Source organism: Notamacropus eugenii, chromosome 4, assembly GCF_028372415.1.
Source record: "Notamacropus eugenii isolate mMacEug1 chromosome 4, mMacEug1.pri_v2, whole genome shotgun sequence".
NCBI lineage: Eukaryota > Metazoa > Chordata > Mammalia > Diprotodontia > Macropodidae > Notamacropus > Notamacropus eugenii.
This window is the reverse complement of record NC_092875.1, coordinates 288,178,156-288,205,139: the sequence shown is the minus strand read 5'-3', so window position 1 is coordinate 288,205,139 and position 26,984 is coordinate 288,178,156. Positions and strand designations below refer to the sequence as shown.

At 38.7% G+C, this 26,984-nt stretch overlaps 1 protein-coding gene and 2 pseudogenes across 3 annotated transcripts in view; all 3 read right to left on the bottom strand.

Annotated features, from left to right (window-relative positions):
* Positions 1-26,984, bottom strand: part of PREX2 (phosphatidylinositol-3,4,5-trisphosphate dependent Rac exchange factor 2) — a 426,568-nt gene that overhangs the window by 359,054 nt on the left and 40,530 nt on the right. The gene's annotated exons all lie outside the window — the stretch shown is intronic.
* Positions 21,421-21,876, bottom strand: LOC140501319 (small ribosomal subunit protein uS13-like; annotated as a pseudogene).
* On the bottom strand, positions 21,928-22,563 carry LOC140501318 (large ribosomal subunit protein eL13 pseudogene; annotated as a pseudogene).

Genomic DNA, 26,984 nt, shown 5'->3' with positions numbered 1-26,984 from the left:
TTATGATTTTCATACCTAAACCAAGGGAAACAAAACCAGAGAAATAAAACTATAAACCATTTCCCTTAATGAATCAATGCAGACAATTTAAGTAAATACTGGTAAGATTACAGCAGTATATCACCAAGATCAAACACTATGGCCAGGTGGGATTTCTACCAACAATATAGAGCTGCTTCAGTACTAGTAAAACTATCAGCATAATTTGCCATATCAGCAACAAAAAGAAAAAAAAACATGATTATATCAACAAATGAAGAAAAAGACTGACAAAATACAATGCCCATTCCTATTAAAAGCACTGGAAAGTATAGGGTTCAGTGGAGCCTTTCTTAAAATGATTATCTATCTAAAACCAAGGTCAACAATTATCTATAACAAGGAAAAACTTGAAGCCTTTCCAATAAAATCAGGGTGAAGCAAGGATGTTCATTATCACCACTATGGTTCAATATTTTACTAGAAATGCTACTTATAACAGTAAGACAAGAAAAAGAAATTGAAGAATAAAAATAGGCAATGAGGAAATAAAACAATCCCTCTTTATAGATGATATAATAGTACAGTTACTTAGAGAATCAACTGAAAAACTAGTTGAAACAATTAAAAACTTCAGCAAAGTCACAGGATATAAAACAAACCACATAAATCATAAGTATTTCTACATACTACCAACAAAACTCAGAAGAGATAGAATGATAAATTCAATTTAAAATAATTGACACTATAAACAGGCACCATAAAACTCTTGGGAGTCTATCTGCCAAGACAAACCCAAAAACTAAATGAACATACTTGTAAAACACTTTTCACACAAATACAGTTCTAAAAAATTGGAGAAATATTAACTGACCACAAGTAGGTCAAGCCAAAATAATAAAAATTATAGTTCTACCTAAGTTAATTTACTTATTCAGTTCCATATCAATCAAACTACCAAGGAAAAAAAATATCTTACAGAGCTAGAAAAATTAACATCAAAATTTATTTGAAAGAACAAAAGGTCAAGAATATCAATTGAACCAATGAAAAAAGAATTGAATCAATAAAAAAAATTGGAAGGAAGTGGCCTAGGAGTACCAGATTTCAAACTCTATTACAAAGTAGTATTCATCAAAACAATATGGCACTGGATCAGTGCAACAGATTAAGTATACAATACACTGTAGCAAAGGATGATAGTAATCTAGGGCTTGATAAACCCAAAGGTTTAAACTCTGGAGGTAAGAATTCACCATTTGACAAAAATTGTTGGGAAAATTGAAAAGCAGTTTGGAAGAAACTGGGCATATAACAAAATTTCACACCACATAACAAGATAAGGTCAAAATGCATAAATGACTTAGACATAAAGTAATATCATAAGTAAATGGGAGGGCACATGGATAAGGGAATAGTTTATGACCAAACAAGAGTTAGAGTCATAGGAAATAAAATGGGTAATTTTGATTACATTAAACTAAAAAGCATCTGCACAAATAAGACTAATGCAACCAAAATTACAAGGAAAACAGAAAACTAGGGGAAATTTCATAACAATTTTCTCTGATAAAAATCTCATCTCTCAAATATATAGGGAAACCAGTCAAATGTATAAAAAAATGAAAATGAGAGCCATTCCCCAAATGATAAATGGTCAAAGGATATTAGGAGGTACTTTTCAGAAGTCAAATCAAAGCTAACAATATTCACATGAAAAAATGTCTTAAATTAGTACTGATTAAAGAAATGCAAATTAAAACAACTCTGAGGTACCACTTCACACCTATAAAACTGGTTAACATGACAGAATAAGACAATGACAAATGCTGGAGGGAATGTGGAAAAACTAGTACATAAATACACTGCTGGTGCAATTGTGAACTAGTCCAACTATTCTGAAGAACAATTTGGAATTATGTCCAAATGGCTATAAAATTGGGCATACCATTTGATCCAGCACTATCACTACTAGGTCTGTATCCCAAAGAGATCAGAAAAAAAAGGAAAAAGACCCAAGTGTACAAAAATATTTATAGCAGCTCTTTTTGTGGTGGCAAAGAATTGGTAATCAAAGGGATGCCCATCAATTGGAGAAGCTGTACAAGTTATAGTATGTGATTGTGATGGAATACAATACTGTACTATAAGAAATGTCAGGCAGGATGGCTTCAGAAAAAAACATGGCAAGACTTAAATGAATTCATGAAAAATGAAGTGAGCAGAACCAGGAGAACATTATGCACAGTAACAGCAATATTGTGAGATGATCATTTGTGAAAGATAGCTATTCTGATCAAGACAATGATTCAAGACAATTCCAAAGGCCCTGTAAGAAAAATGCTTTCAAACTCCAAAAAATGAACTGATGAAGTCTGGATAAAAATTGAAACATACTTTTTTTTTAACTTTATTTTTATTGTGTTTTTTGTTTGTTTCTTTTGTAATATGCCTAATAAGGAAATCTCACAAGATGTTACATGTATTACTGATATCAAATTCCTTTCTGATGAGAAAGAACAATGCTTACCATCAGGGAAAGACACAGAAGTCAAGACTTCTGTATCCCAGCCCACTCAATGGACTCAGGTCATGGAAGAGCTCAAAAAGGATTTTGAAAATCAAGTTAGAGAGGTGGAAGAAAACCTGGGAAGAGAAATGAGAGACATGCAGTCAAAGCATGAACAGCAGGTCAGCACCCTGCTAAAGGAGACCCAAAAAAAATGCTGAAGGAAATAACACCTTGAAAAATAGGCTAACTCAATTGGCAAAAGAGGTTCAAAAAGCCAATGAGGAGAAGAATGCTTTCAAAAGCAGAATTAGCCAAATGGAAAAGGAGGTTCAAAAGCTCACTGAAGAAAACAGTTCTTTCAAAATTAGAATGGAACAGATGGAGGCTAATGACTTTATGAGAAACCAAGAAATCACAAAACAAAACCAAAAGAAATGAAAAAATGGAAGATAATGTGAAATATCTCATTGGAAAAACAACTGACCTGGAAAATAGATCCAGGAGAGACAATTTAAAAATTATGGGACTACCTGAAAGCCTTGATCAAAAAAAGAGCCTAGACATCATCTTTCATGAAATTATAAAGGAAAACTGCCCTGATATTCTAGAACCAGGGGGCAAAATAAATATTGAAAGAATCCACTGATCACCTCCTGAAAGAGATCCAAAAAAGAGACACTCCTAGGAACATTGTGGCCAAATTCCAGAGTTCCCTGGACAAGAAGAAAATATTGCAAGCAGCTAGAAAGAAACAATTCAAGTATTGTGGAAATAGATTTTAAGCTTTTTGAGGGCAAGGACCTTGTCCAATTTATATTTATATTCTCTGGAATGTCTGTCTATTTGTGTTCCATACATTATTATGTTCAAGGCATTATGCTTAATAACATTTTGTTAAATGAATGAATGAGTAAATGAAAAGTAACCTGGGTATGGATTCAAGCTGAACAGTCACAAAATGCTTCAAGTTTAATATAGTTGGGAGTGTTTGTTTTCTAGTCATAATCAATGAAATTTTAGAAGATCATTTTTTTCAAATCTTAATATTTTAGGAAACAAATTGCAGTGCTGTTAGCATGTAACTATAAGTATAGATTCCGTCATTTTGCTGTAGCATGAATGTGCATTTCTTATCTGAAGACATTATTTTCCACATCTCTTATTTGTTCCTTTTGCTTTTTCCCCAAACAACTTTTCATTTTCTTTCTCCAGAATGACTGGTCATTTGTCAAAAGACTGGACTTCACCACAAAAGGGAAGTATTATATTATATTACTCCAAAACCCCACAGCTACAAAACTTTCAAATCTAAGACCACTGGAGACAAGAGAAGGGGGCAATATTTAGGGAAGAGAAAATCAGCCACTGAAAAGTTTGCCTAATAATGTCTTTCTGAGTAAACAGAAAAGGACTAAATAAATAATCCTAGCATTTTATCCTGAGGAACAATTCAACTGTCACCAGACACATATTCCCCAGAGCAAATCATGTGATGTTCACCACCCTCCTTAGCTTCACCATCTCTCTTTATCATGTACAGCCCTAAGGGCAATTTCTACTACTATGTGAGGGAATCAATGTTCTATAGACCTCCCAGATATCCAAAGTGGGTGGGAGAGAGGAAGGAGACACTTTACAAAGCAGTGACATCACTAGGGTGGGATTAATTTTTCTTGGTTTTGTTTGTTTGTTGTGGTAGCAGCTTTCAGATTCAAAGAAAACAGAAAGCCTGGGACTGAATTTTGTCATACAATGAAGGGACACCCAACTCCTTTTTATATTGCTTGCCAAGGAGTCACAAACTGCACAAAAAAAAAAAAAATCCAGCTACTAATAATGAAAATGCCAACAGAGAGAAGAACAGATGTGAATGCTTCACTCACCAAGGGTGAGTTTCAGGGATGTGGACATAGCAAATATCAACTGAAATAGAAAGCCAATGGATATTCCAAGCAAGCAAATAAACACACAAGCTAAACACTACTATCTTCCAAATATTTGTCATTAAAAAAAAAAAAAGAATTTCAAAGTCAGAAGGGTCCTCAGTTTCCTTTGGCTGTTACTATTGTTCAGTCATGTCCAAGTCTTCATGACCCGTGGACCATATTACACCAATCCTGTCCAAGGGGTTTTCTTGGCAAGGATACTGGAGCAGTTTGCCATTTTCTTCTCCAGAGGCAAAGAGAGGTTAAGTGACTTGCCCAGGGTAGTGTCTGAGGCTGGATTTGAACTCAGGTCTTCCTGATTCCAGGCCCAACACTCTAGCTACGAAGCCATCTAACTGACTCATTTAGTCTTATCCATAAGTTAAAAAAAAGAATTTAGCCTATAACACATCTGACAAATGAGATCATTTAACCTTTACTTGAAGATCTCAAATGAAGGAAAACCTCCCTCCAAAGTCAGACCATTTCATCTGAGTGACCCCTAATTCTTATGGACATATTCTTTTAAAGCAAAACTTTATTTCCAGTATTTTGAGCAAAAAAAAAAAAAAATGAATCTAACACAAGGGATTTTTTTACTTTTTTCTTTTTATTAAGTAATTTATTTTTAGTTTTCACCTCCACAAGATTTTGAGTTCCAAACTTTCTCCCCATCTTTCCCCTCCCCCAGCCCAAGCCAGAATGCATTCTTCTTACCCCTTACCCCAATTTGACTTGACTTGATCTTTTTTCACCATCTTCTCTTTTCCCCTTCCTTTATATTTTCCTGGAGGGCAAGATAGATTTCCATTGCCTATATATCTTATTTCCCAGTTGCATCTAAAAACTATTTTTAAATTTATTTTTTAAATTTTGAGTTTAAAATTCTGTCCTTTCTTCCCTCTCCACCCACCCTCACTAAGAAGGCAAGCAATTCAATATAGGTTATATGTGAGTAGACAGGCAAAACACTTCCATAATAGCCATGTTGTGAAAGACTATATTTGCTATCCCACTCAAAAGGGTTTGCTTCTGATTACCCCTCCCCCATTCTGCCGTTCCTTATATCTTCTCCCCCCCACTTCCCTGTAGGATAAGACAGATTTCCATACTCAATTGAGTGTATATGTTATTCCCTCCTTAAGCTGAATCCTATGAGAGTAAGGTTCACTTATTCCCTCTCATGTCTCTCCTATTGCTCTCCACTATAAAAGCTTTTTCTTGCCTCTTTCATGTGAGATAATGCTTTGACTCTATTGTCTTCTTCTGGATATATGTTTTGATCTTCTTTGTTACCAAAGTAATATTCTACAGTCTGAGTTTTTTTTTACACCGTTTGCTCATTTTTTTCAGTCAAGTACTTGACTTTTTAACTCTTTGTTAAGGTAGAACACTGCTTCCAGTGTGGAGGGTACACTCTCCCAAGCTTCAGGAGTTTTGTGCAGCTGTGTTCAGAGATACTTCTAGGAATCTGTAAATTTTCAGTTCTTCCAAGGTGGTATGATCAAAGGAAAGGTGTATACTCCTCTCCTGGCCTGTGCTCTGGTCTGGGAGTGACCAGAAGCATTCTTTTCTGTCTTGGAACAGTGAGGAGGATTCCCTCTCCACTGCTGCCACAATATGCCAGTGCTCCTCCTCACCCCAGGACCACCACCCAGGACTGTGAGTCAGATTCAAACATGGGCAAATCAAGAGAATCCTGCCTCAGTGCCAGCAAAGAGATCCCTTCAATCCTTTCTGATAAGCCATTCAATCCCCCCACAGTCTGTGGGCCAAGAGTTCAGGAAGCAGTTATTGCCACTGCCACTGCTGTTTCCACTTGTGGGGCTGGACCATGCTCCTTTCTCACTCAAGTCTGAGAGAGCTTTCCTACTGACCTTCTAAGTTATCTTTGTTGTTTATGGATTGAGAACCGCCACAGTTGCCAATGATTCAGTCCCCTGAAGTCTGCCCTAGGTTTGCTGGGGTTCCTCAGTCTGAGCTGTCATGTACTGCACTGAACTGCACTCTTCTCACAGACTGGAGCAAAAGATAGTTTCTGCCCACCTTCCAGGTTGTCTTGACTGGAAATTTGTTTAACACTGTCATTTTGTGAGTGCTGGTGCTCTAGAATTTGTTTACAGGAATTTGTAGGGGGTTGGGAAGGAGCTCAAGCTAGTCCCCACTTTTACTTCACCATCCTGGTTCTGCCTCTACAAGGGTTTTTAACCTGGAGTCCAACGATGCTTGGGAGTCGGTGAAACTGCATGGCCAAAACAAATTGCATTTTGATTTTCATTAATCTATAACTGAAATTTAGCATTTTATTCAATTAGGTATGTAGGAAAAAAACAGTAATATTAACAGTAAGTGACATTTTCACCAAGAGAAATCATAGATATGCTCTTATCACACTACAATTATCATAGATCTCAAATTGTAACTTATGTTCATCACTACTTTGAAATTACTATTGTTAATAATCCTGATTCTAGATCCCATGTGATCCTATCTATAGATACTTTCATGACATATCTGGCCAAATATTAGGCAACTCTTCACTTGATAGTTAAGCCACACTCATGAAGAAGACATCTAGGTTGGTTTCTAGCATTACCCCTTCTACAACAACTGTTGTTAAAATTTCACAAAACTGGGCAATTTAAATGAAAATTCTTAACTCTTGGTAAAGAAGCATAGACCAAGCAAGTTCAGAGAGATAACTGTTGAAGTGTCATTTGAAGTAACATTATTATTTCTAACAGACTGCCACAATAAGTTCTTTGACTGGAGATACTTGTTTTTATCTTTGTGTTCTATTTTTATCTATTGCCTGTGTTATGAAATAAAGGTACTCATACTCAATGTGTTGTATAAGTGGTTGTTCATGTGTTATTATTCCATGAAAATATCAGACATTTAAAAAACAAGTTTGAGAAAACTGTAAATGTTATCAGAAACAAGAATGATTATTTTGGGGAAGATATAAAAAGCCACAAGTATTCATGAGCAACAACAGCTGCATGTTCTAAAGGGCACAACTCCTAAGCTACTGCTATAATCCATGCAGAAGGGCTAAAAGTCTCTATGAGTGTTGAAACTTTAGGTGAATTTTAGAATTTTGTTTTTTTTAGTTCCTTTCAATAAACTTTAGATAAAGCCAACATTATTTTACTTATCATGAAAAGTTATTGAATAGCTTATACTTTACTTAACAAATTACTGACTTCTTTGAAGACTTGTTTCCAAAAATATAAAATGAATCGAACTTTTTTTAGCCTTTTAACTTTATATTTTTTACAGATCCAATTTGAGTTGAAATGGTGAAGAAAAGAAAGTACAAAGAACATTATGTATTATATAGTTTATCTTGTATTAATGAATGTGAAGAGGCATAAAATGCAGGGATTTTGTGGACAATGAATGGAAGTATGAAACAAGCAAAACTGAAAGGATATCTCAAGACTCTACATGTTGAAAATGCTTCTCAAAATGCTGGTTCTTTTTGTGTTGAAAAAGTTTAATTTGAAAAAGTTGGGCCACTTCCAAAATGTAGACTTCCCATTAAAAAAAACAAAATGTTTCTATATGCATCTTGTAATGTCACTTACTGAATTGGTGACGAAAAAATCCCATATTATTAGAGGCTTTGTGCGTTGGAAGTGGTTGAACTAGTTTGTGGATTGTAACAGAAGAAAAATCTTGCCAAATAATGTGATGTGTTCTAGACTAGTAACTATTTCCCTTAACACTTTGAAACAGGTTATCAAGGAAGTAGCAACTTTACCATTCTGTATCAGTACCAACTGAGTGAAACTAGAGATAACTTTCCATGTAGCTAGCTCCTTGTTTTCTTTTTTTTTCTCTTTTTATAATACGTGTATGCTAATACCAATGCAGAAGAATTTTGATTTTATGAGTTCCTGGTGGTAAACATAAAGGAAATAGTTTGTATATATATGTGTGTGTGTATACATATGTAACCTTGACTAGTGAAAAAAAAACACAAGTGTCACATTCTTTACAGAAATGGACCTCCTAAGATGCTTAGTAATAATCTGGTTTTGCTACATTAATTGAAAAGGAAGATTTCAAATCTTTTTTCACTCTTTTTTTTTTTACAAAGACATGCACTGGCAAGAAAGATTCTTCTAACAACTCTGAAAGAAGTTTTGTCAAGCTATAAAAATAGTCAGCTTTAACAGAAGCAGGTCTTTGAATTACTGTATATTTAAAAAATTCTGCCAAGATATGAGAGCAGAATATAAAGTGCATGTCTATCAAAAAGAAGGTTTTCAAAAGTATAATTCCTGATGCATTTGTTCAATCAATGGGTAGAAATTTCACTTTTTCTGAAAGAAAATCTACTCTTGGTATGCTCTGAAAGAAAGAATTTTATGCACTGGTTGACTTAACTGGCAAGTACATTTTTACCCGTATGAGTGAGATAAATCCTGAAGTCACCATTATGAATACTCTTGAAAATGACAAGATAGATGAGATTAATAATCATGTAAACTTTCAAATGCTGGGAGATGTGATTTACCAAGATGTAATAGAGGAATAGAATTCCCTGTCTATTTCTTTGAAATAAGAAATCAATAAATAACTTGAAATCCATGAGAATTCTTTCAAAAGTTATTTTTATCTTAGTGACATTAAAGTTGAATCATGTGTTTGCAATTTTTTTTTCTTTTTGATACAAAACTACATCATAAATGTTGAACTAGTCAAAATTAAACTAATTTATCTTACAATTGTACTTTAACTCAGAAAGTCTCAGAGAATTCTGATGTTCCTTGAGAGAAGTCTATTCTCACCCTGTAAAGCAATCTATGTGAGCTTTAATTCCATTTGCAACAAAATCATCCTTAGAAACCAGCATTTTTAACACCTGTAATCACAAAACAAGAAGTTAAAAGCAACTAAATGTCCAATAAGACATTCCTATTTTCTTGTCCATGACCACCCTCACTTTAATGTTCTTATTAAGCAAGAATAGCCTTCACATTGTCTTTAAAACTTTTTTTAACTTAACTGGCCAATAATTTTAAAGGTGCTGCTTTATTATGTAAAGTGTCAATAAAAAAGCACATATTACTATATCACAAATTTATTTTTTAGTATTTTATAACCATTTCAATATAATTTGTTTCATTTATAGTCGTATGTCTTATTTAATCATTTAAAAATGTTATTCTGGATGGGATCCATAGGCTTCGCCGGTTTGCCAAAGAGGTCCAGAACACACGAAAAAAGTTTAAGAACTCCTGGTTGAGAACTCCTCGTCTATGTTATTTATAGCCTTTCAATTATTTTCTACCTATGTCTTCTCTTACACCAGTTCAATGCCTTCACTTCTTTCCTATGACATTAAGTTCAGGCTCTTTGCTATCCTTTTTGGTCAACGTACTGTTGTACCGCAAATCAGACACTGAAAGTAAACTCCTTTTCAATATTTGAAAACAGCAATGATTTTATTGTTGTGAACAATCTCTCCACTGACATATATTACAACACTTCTGTGGTTTAGTAAGCGGTTGCCTTTACTTTTTGTGGTCAAAATTTATCCATCACTTCATAGCCAAATGACTGGGGATAACACTTGCTAAGCTTGATTAGATTGATTCTCAAGTGACAAGTGTAGTCTGTGACTAGCTAAATATTCTATAATTTTCCAGATTAGTAGAACTTTACTTGCACTCTGGCATATTCTGCAAGAAGCATAGGTGCCGGGGCGGAGCCAAGATGGCGAAGTAGAAAGTCGCACATACACATAGCTCCGAACCCACAAACCACAGAACAGGAGAGGGGAGTAACCCAGGGCGAATTCTGCACCCAGAGACCACGGAATATTGGAGCGAGAGAGATTTCTGTTCCAGAGAGACCTGCAAACCTCTCACGGGGGGGTCCTTCGCGCCGTGGACTGGGCGCCAGGGCGGGTAGCAGAGAGCAACCATACTGCGGCAGCGACACCGTGAGAAAAAGATCCGAGAGGGCTACGGGACGGGATCTCCAGCAGCCACACGGGTCCCCCCACCCACAGAGGGACCAGCAAACCTCTCGCAAAAGGTCCATCGCGCTGCAGACGCGGTGCCCAGCCCGGACCTGCGGAGGCGGCGGTGGCCACGGCTCCGAGAGGCACAGATCTGAAAGGGCTCCGGAGGCGGGATCTTCAGCAGCAGCACGGTCCCCCCCACCAACAGGTGACTGACGGGGGTAGGTGAGAGAGTGTCTTTGGCAGGTTGAGAGGGGAGTGAGGTGCCCCCAAGGCTCGGGCCCCCCGAGAGGTGGGGGCTGAGAGGTGGCTGCGGACGGGGGCTCCCCAAGCGAGCAGGAGCCTGGATCCATTGTGTGGAAGGTCTGTGCATAAACCCCCTGAGGGAATTGAGCCAGAGAGGCGGCCCTGCCCCTGACCTCAGCACCTGAGCCTAATTTAACACTGAATAACAGCCCTGCCCCCGCCAAAAATCCTAAGGCGGGAAGCAGCATTTGAATCTCAGTCCCCAAACGCTGGCTGGGAGGACCAGGAGGCGAGGTGGGTGTGAGGAGAACATTCAGAGGTCAGGCCACTAGGTGGAGAATATGCCAAGAAAAGGGAAAAGAAATAAAACTATTGAAGGGTACTTTATCGGAGAGAAAAAAACACTTCCTCCCCTCCTTTCTGATGGGGAGGAACAATGCTTGCCATCAGGCAAAGACACAGAAATCGAGGATTCTGTGTCCCAGCCCACCCAGTGGGCTTGGGCCATGGAAGAGCTCAAGAGGAATTTTGAAAATCAAGTTAGAGAGGTGGAGGAAAGACTGGAAAGAGAAATGAGAGGGATGAGGGAGAAGCATGAAAAACAGATCAGCTCCCTGCTAAAGGAGAACCAAAAAAATCTTGAAGAAATTGGCACCTTGAGAACTAGCCTAACTCAGCTGGCAAGGGAGGTGCAAGGGGCCAATGAGGAGAAGAATGCTTTCAAAAGCAGAATTAACCAAATGGAAAAGGAGATTCAAAAGCTCACTGAAGAAAATAGATCTTTCAAATCTAGAATGATACAGATGGACGCTTTGGACTTTTCGAGAAAGACAGATATCTCAGAACATACCGCACAGATTCGAAAAATGGAAGATAAGGTGAAATATCTTATTGGAAAAAGAACTGACCTGGAAAATAGAATCAGGAGAGACAATGTAAAAATTCTGGGACTACCTGAAAACCATGATCAAAAGAAGAGCCTAGACATCATCTTCCATGAAATTATCAAGGAAAACTGCCCTGAGATTCTAGAACCAGAAGGCAAAATAAATATTCAAGGAATCCGCAGAACACCGCATGAAAGAGATCCAAAAAGAGAAACTCCTAGGAGCATTGTGGCCAAATTCCAGAATTCCCAGGTGAAAGAGAAAATATTGCAAGCAGCTAGAAAGAAACAATTCAAGTATTGTGGAAATACAATCAGGATAGTACAAGATCTGGCACCTTCTACATTGAGGGACAGAAGGGAATGGAATAGGATATTCCAGAAGTCAAAGGAAATAGGACCGAAGCCAAGAATCACCTACCCAGCAAAACTGAGTATAATACTTCAGGAAAAAAAATGGTCTTTCAATGAAATAGAAGACTTTCAAATTTTCCTGATGAAAAGACCAGAACTGGAAAGAAAATTTGACTTTCTAACACAAGAATGAAGAGAACCATGAAAAGGCGAACAGCAAAGAGAAATCATAAGGGACTTACTAAAGTTGAACTGTTTACATTCCTACATGGAAAGACAATATTTATAACTCTTAAAACATTTCAGTATCTGGGCACTGGGTGGGAGTACACACACACACACATGCACACACGCACACATACATAGAGACAGAGTGCACAGAGTGAATTGAAGAGGATGGGATCACATACTAAAAAAAAAAAAATTAAATCAAGCAGTGAGAGAGAAATATTGGGAGGAGAAAGGGAGAAGTTATATGGGGCAAATTATCTCTCATAAAAGAGGCAAGCAAAAGACTTATTAGTGGTGGGATAAAGAGGGGAGGCAAGAGAAAAACATGAGGTCTACTCTCATCACAATCCACTAAAGGAAAGAATATAATGCACACTCATTTTGATAGGAAAACCTATCTCATAATACAGGAGAGTGGGGGACAGGGGCACAAGCAGGATGGGGGGGAGGATAGAGGGGAGGGCAGGGGGAGGAGAATGCAATACAAGGTCGACACTCATGGGGAGGGAAAGGACCATAAGAAAATAGAAGTAATGGGGGACAGGACAGGATGGAGGGAAATATAGTTAGTCCTATACAACACAACTAGTATGGAAATCATTTGCAAAACTAAACAGATATGGCCTATATTGAACTGCCTGTCTTCCAAGGGGAAGGGGTAGAGAGGGAGGGAGCTAAAGAAGTTGGAACTCAAAGTGTTAGGACCTAATGTAATGTTCTTACCACTGGGTAACAAGAAATACAGGTTAAGGGGTCAAGAAAGCTATCCAGCCCTACAGGACAAAAGAGAAGATGGAGACAAGGGCAGGGAGGGAGGATAGAGGAGAGAGCAGATAGGTCACAGGGGCAATTAGAAAGCTTGGGTCTGGGGGGGGGAGGGGAAAAAAGGGGAGAAAATTTGTAACCCAAAATTGTGTGAAAATAAATGTTAAAAGTTTAATAAAAAAAAAAAAAAGAAGAAGAAGCATAGGTGCCATATCACACCTATCAGATTGGCTAACATGACAAAACAGGAAAATGTTAAGTGTTGGAGAAAAAGTTGGAAAATTGGAACACTAACGTACTGTTGGTGGGGTTGTGATCCAACCATTCTGGAGAGCAATTTGGAATTGTTCCCAAAGGGGTGTAAAACTGTGCATACCCCTTGATCTAGCAATTCCACTACTAGGTCTGTCTCCCAAAGAGATCATAACAAAGGGAAAGGGACCCACATGTACAAAAATATTTGTAGTAGCTCTTTTTGTGGGGCCCAAGAATTGGAAATTGAGGGTTTGCACATCAATAAGGGAATGGCTAAACAAGTTGCGGTATAGAAATGTAATGGAATACTATTGTTCCATAAGAAATGACAGAGAAGGCAGACTTTAGAAAAACCTGGAAAGACTTGCATGAACCGATTCTGAATGAAGTGAACCAGGAGAACTCTGTACACAATAATGGCAACATTATGGGATTACTAACTTTGATAAACTTAGCTCTTCTCAGCAATGCAATGATCTAAGACAATTTCAAAAGACTCATGATGGAAAATGCTGCCCACATCCAAAGAAAGAACTATGGAATCTGAATGCAGATCAAAGCATAATATTTTCATTTTTTTGTTGTTATTTATTCTTTCTTATCGTTTTTCCCTTTGTTTCTAATTCTTTACAACATGATTAATATAGAAATATATTAATTAATAAATAACAATTAACATTATTGTGCATGTACAGCCTATATCAAATAGCACACCATCTTGGAGAGGGAAGAGGGAAAGAAGGGGGAGAAAAGTTAGAACTCAATGTCTATTAGAAGTCAATGTTGACGATTAAAAATAAATTGAATTTTTTACAAATGAAAGTATGTCCTCTATTCAAGGAGATTATATTCTAAGGGAAAAGACAACATATACATCAAAAGGTATATACAATATACATTGATAATAGATACAAGGTAATCTCAAAAGAGAAGGCATTAGCAACTTAATCTGAATTTTGAGGAAAGCCAGCAATTCTAAGAGGTAGAAGTGAGAAGAAAGAGCATTCCAAGCATATGAAACAGTCCTTGCAAAGGGATAACAATGGGCCTGGAATACCATGTATAACGAATAGCATGGGGCCAAATGTGGTTAGACAATACAATGCATGGAGAATGTGACAAGAATGGAAAGGTAGGAAGGCATGATGTTGTGAAGAAGTTTGAATACAAAATAGAATGATTTATATATTTAATCCTAGAGGTAATAGGAAATCACTGGGATTTGTTGGGTAAGAGCATGGCATAGTTAGACCAGAGATTTAGGAAAATCACCTTAGCAGCTATGTTAAGGGAGGAATGAAATGGGAAGATATTTAAAGCAAGGGGACCAATTGTGAGGCTTTTGCAATAGTCTAAGCAAGAGATGATCAAGAATAAACAAGAATGGCTGAGTGGACAAAAGACACTAGAAATATGGTGGGCACAGAAACTTGTTGTTAACCTTGTTAGACAGTGGTAGTTCAGAGAAGTATACTTTATTTAGATTTTATCTAAGCATGGAAGATAAGAAAGTAGTCTTTAACTATTTGAAGGGGTATTATCTGTATATGGTATCTCATTTGTTTGGTTCTATATGGCAAATAAGAACTGACTCTAATCCCAGCTTTGACAGATAATTGCTGGGTGACCATAGGCAAGAGATTTAATCTCTCTAGACATCAGTTTCCTCATCTGAAAAAGAAGGAGTTTAAATTAGATAGTCTCTAAGGTTTCTCCCAGCTCTAACTCTATGATCCTATGAATAATTTTGCAACATGGCATACAATATGGATTTCTGTTACAAATTCATACACGTCAAAAACATGAATAGACATTCCTAATCATAACAAGTCTATTTCAAATCTTTTGAAAAGTTATTTCTCTACCAAAAATACCTTCTTTATCTTCAATCTCCCCCAAATTAAGATTAAGTTAATTAACTCAGCAGCCAAGTTTCAAAGCATACCAAATGCTGATGGGAGCTCACTATGGCATTGTGCCTTGCTTTGTGATTAAGGAAATTTACATGGGAAGTACATACTTTAAGAATCCCAGAAGGCTTTGTTCTGCCTAGAAACTGGCAAGTCTTGGTGTGTCCTCTGTACTATACTTTTATGCTATGTTACTGTGCTCAGTGGAATTTTTTAAAAAACTGGCTACTATGAAAGAAAAGAAACTTTTACATCTAATCAGCAGCATGAATTTAGAAAGAAAGCCACTGTGCAAGGAACCGTGTGAGACTGGGCCCATTGCCATCTCTGTACTTGTGAATGAAAAGATATGATCCACCTGCCCATCCCCCTCTGGTCCCCCCTCACCTTTCCCCCACTGCAGCAAGGGACCTTGTCTGCTTCCTCTTCTGAGAAAGCTGGGGAATTGACTGTTTTTTCATGAAATGAACATGACCTAGAAAAGCATCCAGCACGATCAGCATGTTCACTTAAAAGAAAGCTCATCTGTATTTTCCATCCTGAATTGTTTGAACTCTGTTTATTAAATCATAAACTGGACTGGTGGACATATAATATTCCAGTTTACCATTAACATTCTTGTAATGGTTTTACTTTCCTGAATCAATAACAGGCACTCACAAATGTATTTCTATATTTGTAGCCAAAGAAATCAATTTATGATGCTTCACTGGGAGTTGGAAAAAAATGAATATATGGACAAGTCATTGTTTTTAATATTTTTATTAACAAACATATGCATATCAAACTGTTAAATGACCTAAACTGTATAAATTATTCAAAGCAGTTGTTCAAATTTTAATCCAGAAGTATGAGGTGCCACAGTATAATGGACAATGTACTAGGCTAAAAGTTAGGAAATAGGATATTCCTGAATGGTTTAACAGAGAAATAAGAATTCTGAAGAAAGACTAAATGATCTTTAAGATCCCTTACATTTCTAACAATATGAACATGGAATGGGGAGCCCTGGGTTCAAGTACAAGCAGGACAGAAATGAAAACCTCACATGCCTCCTTCCCCCAGCAAGACTATTCTACTGGAAGAAACAACATTTACAAAGTGCATTCAAAGTATTGAAGAGAGAAAGAATAATAATCAAATAATGAAAGGGGAGTTCAGGAAGCCCCTCATATGGGACCTAGCATGTGATATGAACCTTGTATGAATCTGGGTATTCTAAGAGTTCCCAGGAAAAAGAAAATTCCAGGTATGGAGAAGAACTGCAAAGGGGGAGACAGGAGATTGAATGCCATGTACAATGTTTGAGAAGAAGGCCACTTTAATTAGATTATAGAGTGCTCAAAGAGAATTAATTCAATAAGCCTGGAAAGTCAGACTGGAGCAAGAATATTAAGGCCAAACAGAGAGTATAGTTTATCCTAAAGTTAACTGGAGAAACTGGAGCTTCTTAGTAAGGGGAATGACATGGTGAGATCCAAGCTTGAAGGCTATCAATTTGACAGCTTTATGCAGGATGGATGGGGGATAGAGAGAACCTGAATTCAGGGAGCCAACTAGGAAACTACTACAATAGCTAAGGTGAGAAATTATGAAAGCCAGAGTAGTGTTGAGTGGAAGAAAAAGGAATGAGAGGGATGTTATGAAGGTAGAATCAATAGGACTTGGTACCTTCCCAGGTATGTGAGGTGACAGAGAGGGAGGAGCTGGAGATGATTACAAACATAGGTACCTGAAAGGATGGGAGTGCACGCAAGAGAAATGAAGGCGTTAGGAAAACTAATTAGTTCAGGGAGGAAAGAGCAAGTTTTGTTTCAGACGTGTTGAGTTTAAATTATTTATGGGAAATTCAGGTGAAAATGTCCATAGACAGCTATTGATATGGGACTGGAGTGCAAGAGAGAGATGAGAGGTGGATATGCACATCTGGAGCATTATCAGACAAGAGATCTGGACTGAAATCACGGAATACTCCATCCCTCATCATCTTTTCGAGTAATTATTACAGCTTTTCTCATATAGCCAACTCACTGATTATATGAGGTAGGGGGTACAGCTCCCCAAAAATCACTTTCAGACTCTACCTCCATTACTCAGCAGCATCTCCCCCTTTGATATTCATTCTAACCAAATTTAGCACCAAACCCAGGTCATGGTGGCAATTCACCCACAAGATATTCACCTTTTTTTCTCTCAGTGCTTAGCTCATACTCCTCTTGACCATTCTAACTCTTGCTCTGAGATAGGGGACTTCAACATATATGGTGATGTTCCTTCAAATACTTTAACTGCCCAGTTCTTCAATTACTCAACTCCCATTGCCTACCCTTCTATTTCTACTTTAACTACACATAGGGATGGTCACATCCTTGATTTTTACATGGAGGTGCTTCTCTTCCATTTGCATGCAACCCATTATACTCATTTTATATCCTTCTAACAGTAGCCCTAACTATATTCCAGTCTCTGATAAAGAGACAACCCTTATATTTGACAATATTGATCCATCTATATGTGCCTTTAATCACATCTCCTTGCATCCTCTCTAGCAGATCATACTTAATATCATTCCCATTCTTTCTCCAATCTTCATTCTCTCCCAATCTACTTGTTCTTTCCCTGCTGCCTATAAGCAAGCCCAACTCTCAGCCATTCGTTAAAAAACCCTCAATTGATCCATCTATCTCTACTGGCTATAATTCTATCTCTTCCTTTCATAGCTAAACTCCTTGAAAAAACTACTTCATCACTATTCAATTAAAACTGTTATCAGTTATCTCTTACCCTGACTAAATATTGCCAGCTAAAACTTGCCTTGTCTCCATCCTCATTCTTCTTAAACTCTCTGCGCTTTCTGATAGAGCTGATGATCCTTTCCACATCAATACTCTTCTTTGGGTATTGGTGGCACCATTCTCACTTCGTTTTCCTCCTACTTGTCTGATCACTCCTCAGGCTCCTTTAGTAGATCTTTATCCATGGTACATACATTAACTGTGGTAGCACATTAAGGCTCTGTCTTGGGCCTTTTCTATTCTCTCTACACTTTTCCATTGATCTCAACTGCTCTAATATTCAATTATCACCTCTATGAAGATAATTCCCAGATCTACATTTCCAGTTCAATTCTTTCTAATAAACTCGTCTCCCATCAGCGGCTGCCTTCTAAATATTCCTGCCAGGATTTTCCATAGATATATTAACTCCAACATGTCTAAAACCCAGTCTGTTATGATATTTCAAACTGAATTACAATAGGCATTTCAAATTCAACATATCCAAAACTGAACCTACTCTACTCCGGAATTTCCCTATTGCTAGAGAGGTCACCACCATCCTTCTAGTCAACCAGGTTCACAATTCCAATGTCCTTTTTAACTTTTTGCCCATAAACCAATCAGTTGCCAGATTTTGTCATTTCTATCTCCCCAATATCTCTCCTATGTATCATACCAATCACACAGTCCATTAAGTTTAAAGCATCGTGCAAAGTGCTGAAGTAGAGACCAAAAAAAGCATAAAATGAATTGATTGCCTTAGGGAAATTTACAGTCCAGTTAGGGAGTCAAGTTCTATATCAAGTCAAAGACTTTAATAATACCAGTTAGTAAAAAGCAAAACTGGCAAATGAATATTCCAAATATAATATGTCTGAAAGAGTTCAAGAAGGAGAAATTGCTTCTAGGTGGGAATCAGGAAAAACCTCGCAGAAGAGGCAGCCTCACAACTGAGCTAGACCTTGGAAGGATTAACAGAGAATAAAGTAAATAAATTATGAGTCCACCAATATCTTGATTTGATACGTTGTAATGGCAAGCAAAGTATGATCTTTTACTGTTTTTGTTTTAGTATAATCGAGTGCGTCTGATTGAATCTTGCCTTTATCAACCAAAAGTCTTCACTAGGAGTAAAGGACAAAAACAAGCATAGTATAGGTATTTGTATGGTTGATTATTTTAATGTGGTTAAAGATCTTCCCCACCAATTAATGGGCCTGTTTATTACGGGGAGTTTGATTAGGGAAAATTTGTAGGAAGGTCCACACCTTTTGTTTGAGGCACTGATTCTCAAGGGTTGGGATGCCCACTGTCTCTAAAAAAGGTATAAATAAAGGTATAAAGTTTTTACTTTGGGGTTTACTGACTAGTTTTTGTTTGGCTGGATGAGACTCTTGGGAAGCTGCTAAGGAGCCGCCTGGCTTTGAAAACCCAGATACTGGTGTCCCTCTCTGGTAACTATGGTCCTGTCTGTTGGACCTGTCTGTTGATTTGTGTTATATGTATTGATTATGGTCAGAGAGTTGGAAGGCATGTCTGTTGATTTTTGATTTCTCTATATTTTCTCTGAAGTTCAGGGTGCTGACTTTTCCCCCTGAACTAGGTGAATGATATATGTGCCTCATTAAAGAAGATTGTTAACCCCTCAAAATTTATCTTTCCTTTTAGAAAAGCAGATCAAAGAACTTGTGACAACAGATTCCCCCTGTATAGGTCAGGGTGCTTGCTTTTACACATGTCAAAAGCATTGAGTTCTGTTGACATCTCCATTGTACAGTCAAGAAAGAACTACCACTTTTTTTAATAAAGAGTTCATGAATGAAAGTAATAGCTTCCCCTCAACACAGTTTAACTTACTAATATCTATTAAGCCCCTTTACTATGTACTGGGTAAGAATCACAATCCTTAACTTATAGATCTTATAGTAAATAGGAATTATTAAGTGCCTAATATGTACCAGGCACTATAATCCAGCTTTGTAGTGAGTTTATATTTAATGAACACCTATAGTGATTTGGTGGTAATGGGAATAAATAGCACTGGGGAGGTGTAAGTGATGTACGGAGTCAAAAATAATACAATTTGGTACTTGGTAATCTATAAGAGGTAGGAAAGAAAAAAATAACCCCATGGTTTCTAATATAAGAGACTTGGTAAAAGGTAGCGTTACTCAAAGAAATAGTAAAGACAAAAGGATGAGCAGGTTTTTGCTCATTTGTAGTAGCAATTTTTCATCCTTTTAGGCATACACACAAAAATATCTAACATGAAGATAACAACTGGTCAGGTACGTACAATCAACAAATTATTTTTGAAGTTAGTTTCTACAATACAATTTGAAGACAGGCCTTATTTAGTCAAAGTGGTAGAGGTGAGGATTTGATCATATTGGCAAAAGAAAGGCAAAGAAAAATTCTAAAACTTAACTTTGGTCAATCGTTTCATTCATCTCTTTCACTAAGCCTCTTGCCAGCATTTTGAACAGAAGCCAAACTGATTAGTAGGTGTTTTATTCTATTTTTCCTTCTGAAAAGTTATCAAAGAAGAGGAATATAATCAGTAAAACAATAAAAGAAAGACATAGATGATTCACAAACTGGATAATGATCATCTCAATTACATAAAGTTGACTATACTAAGGATTCAGTAAGGCATTTCTCTTCATAGTTAACATACACAGTACATAACTATGATATAAATCAGACTAGGTTATAATCCCTTATGGGTGTTGGATACGCTTTTAGTCATTTCTACCAGGGAGGCTGATGTTATTGGATATCTGAACTCAGGAATTCTGAGTTGTTGTTCCTGAAGCTGATGAGATGTCCACAATAAGTCTGGAACCAGTATGGTTAGCCCCTGAGGGGTGGGGTGCGGTTGTCACCAGGTTACCTAGGAAGGAGCAAACTGGTCCAGATTGCAAACAGAGTTGGTCACATTTTCTGTGCCAATCAACTAAAGCAGATTGATAAGTAGCCTGATATCCTATCTGATCAAGAATAGGAAAATGGAGGAAGAGGAAGAAGGGAGGGCTATGGGGAGGGCAAGGAGAAGGGAATAGGAATGTGCATTTATGCAGCACTTATTCTATGCCAGGTGCTATACTAAGCACTCTTTACAAATATTATCTCATTTGATCTTCACAACAACTCTGTGAAGTAAGTTTTTATTATCCCCATTTTACAACTAAGCAAATTGAAGCAAACAAGAGTTGGTCAATATATTTACTGACATGACTTGCACTTGACGTTGTTTTGAGTGAGGGAGGGCTGTGCAGGTCACCAGCCTCACTTCTCCTCCAGAGCCATCTGAATCCAGTGACCAGATATTCCTCAGGATGACTGGAGATGACCCAGGATGAGGCAATTGGGGTTAAGTGACTTGACCAGGTCAAACAGTTTGTGAATGTCAAGTGTCTGAGGTGAGATTTGAATTCAGGTCCTCATGACTCTTGCACTGGTGCTCTATCCACTGCACCACCTAGCTGCCCCAATGCATTTATTTTTTTTTATTTTATATTATTTTATTCAAAGTTCTCAGAGGCTCTTTTTTTTTTATTTTGTTATAAACTATTTATTAATAGACAAGGCCAGTGAAGTTGTTTACTTCTTCTTGGACACACCCACAGTGCGACCTCTGTGGCCTGTAGTCTTGGTGTGCTGGCCTTGAACCCGGAGACCCAGAAATGCCGAAGCCCACGATGTGCCCGAATCTTCTTCAGTCGCTCCAGATCTTCACGCAGCTTATTGTCCAGACCGTTGGCCAAAACCTGGCTATATTTTCCATCCTTTACATCCTTCTGCCTGTTAAGGAACCAGTCTGGAATCTTGTATTGCCAGGGATTCTGCATGATAGTGATCACACGCTCTACCTCATCTTCAGTGAGCTCACCAGCCCTCGGTGAGGTCAATGTCTGCTTTCCTCCGTACTACATGAGCATATCTTCGACCCACACCCTTGATGGCTGTGATGGCAAAAGCTATTTTCCGCCATCCGTCAATGTTGGTGTTGAGCACTCTTAAAATGTGCTAGAACTTCTCGGGGATTACAAGAGACATGGCTGCAACGGCGGTGTGAGAGCCTTCTCTGGAAGAGCTCTCAAAGGCTCTTTACTTTTTCTCCTCAACATCTTGCTCTGCAGCCTCCTTGGTTCATTTTGCCCGGATTCCAAATAGACGGGCATTGGCCCAGGCCATTCGAAGACTAGCGAATGCCTTGAAATTCTTCTCTTCTTCAGTAATGACACGAACTTTCTCTTTCTTGTAGACATTTTTGATGGGCATAACTGGTCCTGTAAGCTGGGTTGCCAGTTTGAGCTCTTCAGCAGAGCTATCTCCCTTCTTGGGTGCAGATGGTTTCCTTGGGAAGAGTATCAGTTTGGAATGATATTCTTTCAGCCACTGCACATTTGCCTGGAGAGACTCTGTAGATTTATTTCGGTGACGAGGGTCCATGGAGATACCAATGGTCCGTGCCACTTTTTTATGGATACCAGCCACCCGAAGCTCTTCCAAGCTGAGTCCTCTAGCAGCATGTACTTTGGTGTGCTATCGGACAGTAGGGCACCTCACGATGGGCCGGATAGGACCAGATGCAGGGCAAGGAGCAATTCAACGGGCTTTTGCTTGACGAGCCTTTTGCCCTCTGATCTTCCTGGCTGGCTGGTTAAACCATGTAGCAACTCATCTTTGCTAGTCTTTGTGGAAATGGGGTTTCAGAATCATGCCATTTCGGCTGGGCGCCATGGCTGCTTAGGGCCCTCCTCACGGGCACCTCAGCCAATCGGAAAGGCCCCCAATGTATTTATTACATGCCTACTGGTGGGTGGTTGTTGTCCACTGTCTTCGAAGAGGACCAAAATGACATCACCATGATAAAGTAAAATTTCAGTGTGTCTGACTGTGGTTGATCAGAATAATACGAGCTTGGAATGCTCTACCACAGGTTGGGCACAGATAGTTCGTGTGAATATTTGGGGTGGATATCCCAAATTTGTGCATCCTGAGTTTACTTGGTGCTCTCTCAATTCTGCTTCACTCAAAGAGCATAGCACCCTTTCTGATGTGGGCATGCCATGCTGAGCAGTTCCGTGCCAGTGTCTCCCATGTTGCACATTCAAATCCAAAGTTCTTGAGAGAGACCTTGAGAATGTCCCTGTATTGTTTCTTCTGGCCACCATGTGATCTCCTGCCCCATGTGAGTTCTCCATAAAATAGTCTTTTTGGCAAGCATACATTTTGCATTTGAACAACATGGCCAGGCCATTGGAGTTGAGCTTTCTGAAGCATAGTTTGAATACTTGGCAGCTCAGCTCAAGGAAGGACTTCAGTGTCTGGTACCTTATTCTCACAGGTGATCCTCAGAATCTTCCTTAGACAGTCCAAATGGAAGCAATTCCATTTCTTGGCATGGTGCTGGTAGACTGTCCATGTTTCACAAGCATATAACAATGAGGTCAGCACAATGGCTCTGTGACCTTCAGTTTGGTAGTCAGGCTAATACCTCTTCTCTCCCAAACTTTTCTTTGGAGACTTTCAAAGACTGAGCTTGCTCTGGCAATGCATGTACCAACCTCATGTGTATATCATCAACCTCATCACAATGTGTATATCCCTGGAAAATACACTACCAAGGTAAGTGAACTTATCCACAGCATTTAAAACATCTCCATTTATTGTAACCAATGGTTCCATGTATGGATGGTGTGGTGGGGGCTGATGGAGCACCTGTGTTTTCTTAGTGTTAATTATTAGGCCAAAATTAGCACAGAAAACAGATAATTGATACATACTTCATTGCATCTCAGCTTCAGAGACTGCATTGAGTGCACAATCATCACAAACAGAAAATCATGCACCAACACTCCCTCCACTTTGGTCTTGGCTTGTAGCCTTTTCAAATTGAAGAATTTACCATCAGTGCAGAAGTTGACCTTGATGCTGTATTCATCTTCATTGAAAGCATTTGTCAACATGGCTGAAAACATTATGCTAAAAAGCATGGGAGAAAGCACACAACCCTGTTTCACTCTTTTGGTGACTGGGAAGGCACAAGAGCATTGTCCATTATCCAGAACCCAGGCAAACATGCCATCATGAAATTGATGTACAATATTGATGAACTTGTCCAGGCAACAAAATTTTGACATAATTTTCCATAAGTCCTCATGACTAACAGTATCAAAGGCCTTGGTCAGATTTACAGACATTGTGTACAGACTTCTGTCCTGCTTCTGACATTTTTCCTGGAATTGTCGGGCAGCAAATATCATATCAACTGTTCCTCGGCCCTTTCTGGAGCCACACTGGCTCTCAGGTATATGACCATCTTCCAGGTGAAGGATCAGACTATTAAGAAGGACTCTAGCAAGAATTTGCCAGCAACAACTAAGAGAGAGATTTCCCTGTGATTGTTGCAGTACAATCTATTCCCTTTACCCTTACAGAGATGGACAATGGAGGCATCCTTGAACTCCTGGGAGATGACCTCCTTTTGCCATATAACCTGCCTTCTTAGAGGTAGATGAACTATCCTGCGGGTAAATCCTGTGGAGTTCTCATTTTTCATTAAGCAGCTTCTGAATTTCCCCATCATTTTCATCAAATCAGGCTTGGTGTTTGCAAGTGTTCTGACTCAGATGAGCAAATGCAGTGCTGTACATCAAATCTCTGAAAGCTGTCCACTCCTTTTCGGCTCCACTGTTAACTATGTGCTGGCTCAACTTTCCCTCCAAGTTAGTAACAAACTGTTCACCAGAGAAGAGCTTTAATTTGTTGACATTTATTCTTCTGGTAGTCATTTAGCCTTGGTGACTGTGCTTTTGATGAATGTAAATATTTACCTTGGAAAGGATAAGTCTATGATCAGTCCAGCACTCCATGCCACACACTGCCTTTGTCACTCTCACATCTTGTCTGTCTCTTCTCCTTACAATCACATAGTCTATTAGATTACAATGTTTGCTGTGAGGATACATCCATGAAGTTTTATTGTGTTTAGGTAAAGGGAAGACAGTGTTGGTGATGAGAAGGTCATGCGATGTACAAGTCTTCAGCAGTAAATGACCACTGGTGTTGCTGTTTCCAACTCCGTTCCTCCCTAGGACTCCCTGCCAAGTCTGGTAGTATGAGCCTACGTTAGCATTAAAGTCAACCTGAATTATAAGCTTGTCCTCTTTTGGCACATTGATGATAAGGGCCTCTAGGTCTTTGTAAAACTTTTCTTTGACTTCATCAGGGTTAGTTGTGGTGGGAGCATAGGCACTGATGATGATGGCATGGCATTTTCCTGTGATTGGCAATTGCTTTGTCATGAGCCTGTCATTCAATTCTTTTGGCAGGCATACCAGCTTGCTGATTAGATTAGTTTTGATTTCAAGATCCACACCAGCTTCACGGCGCTCCCCTTCACTGCACGCACTCCAGAAAAAAAGGTGTATCCTGCTCCAATTTCAGTAAACTGGCCTTCATTTGCCAACCTTGCTTCACTCAGGGCTGCTATTTAGATGTGATAACTGTTGAGTTCTCTTGCAACAAGAACAGTTCTTCTTTCAGGTCTACTGGATTTTGTGCTGTCTATTAGTGTGTGCACATTTCATGTGACAGTGGTGAGTGTTATCATCTTCACAGATGTTTTTGTACATTTTTTATATGTTTTTGTGTTTCAGCCACATAATGGGATTCCGCGCCTACTGCAGTAATCAGGTCAGGGTTGGGTAAGTAGACAATGTTTAGGGCACCTTTTCTAGCCCCCTTCCTCATACTAGGATGTGAGCAGTGTGATCCTTAAAAGGCTGCTCAGACACCCAAGCGGCTGCCAAGTCCTACTGCTGCTTCCAGTGAGAAACAACCCTATGGCCTGGGCTGCCTGTGTGCAGGGTTGTGAATACAGCTTCCAGTGAATCCGCACCTTCTGCTTCATCACTTGCCTGTCACCACAGGACTTTGAGGTGTAATAGTGAAATGGTATGGGTCATGTCTTTTGATTCATGTGTAAATTGGATTTAAATGAGACAGACTTGCATAAAGTTGTCAGCCTCACTCTCTTCTCCAAAGCCATCATAGTCCAGTAGTAGGACAGAGTCAAGATGGCTGGTGATGGCTCAGGATGCAGTGGATGACCTTGGCGTCTTCGGTGTCTAACCAAACCCTAAGTGCTCCGCATCACTTGCTTCATCTGCCTTCATGGCCATTGGAAGAAATTGTTCTCATCCTCCCATTCCACCAGATGAAGTCTTCACGTGCTTGGGGTAGACACCCCTATAACTCACCAATAGGTTTGAGAACCCTTGGTTACCCTCAACCTGGTTTGACCTGTCTGCCAAAATGGTTTACCAAGGTGTGGCTGCTGCGCATGCTGCAGCTTCTTGGAGTCACAGGTGAGAGTTAGGTGGAACAGGTGGACACCAAAGGTGGAAAGAGCCCCAAAAAGGGCTCAGTAGCCATCACACCAAAAGTACTGGTCCTCCCTGAACACACCCAACATGCCTACCATTTGTCAGGTGCAATGCTAGCTGCTAGGGATACTAAGAAATGAAAACTAAGATAGAACTTGCCTTCAAGGAGCTTACAGTCAAACAACACACAAAAGGAAGATGAAAAGGGAGGAAGAGAAGGGATTGATGCACCCAGCATGCACTGGAAGTATAAGAAAATAAAAGTGAAGTAGCCAATCACTGCAAATATTTCAAAGTATGATGAGCATAGGGCATTATACTATACACCACATAAATATAGTAGAAGAATTCCTGTGGAGATGGGAAGTTGCACAGGATGGCCTTTAAATTATGTTCCAACAATAAGATTCTATGATTCTATGATTTCATTCTACGGGAAATAGAGAATTATTGAATGTTTTAAGCAATAGGAATGCCATATGTTAAGCTATTGTATCAGCAAACACCCGGGCACCCAGGAGATCCTGCTGCACAGATTCTTAGATCTGCTTTTCTAAAAGGAAAGCAACTTTAAGAGGAGTAAACAATCTTACTTTAATTACATACACCAATGGAGAAAAAATAAGCAGGACCAACAGACAGGGCTTCCAACTCTCTGACCTTAGACAACACATACATTATTACCAGAAAGGAGAAGCACCAGTATCTGGGTTTTCAAAGCTCAGTGGCTTCTTAAAACAGCTGCCCAGAGTCTCATGTGGCACAGAAACC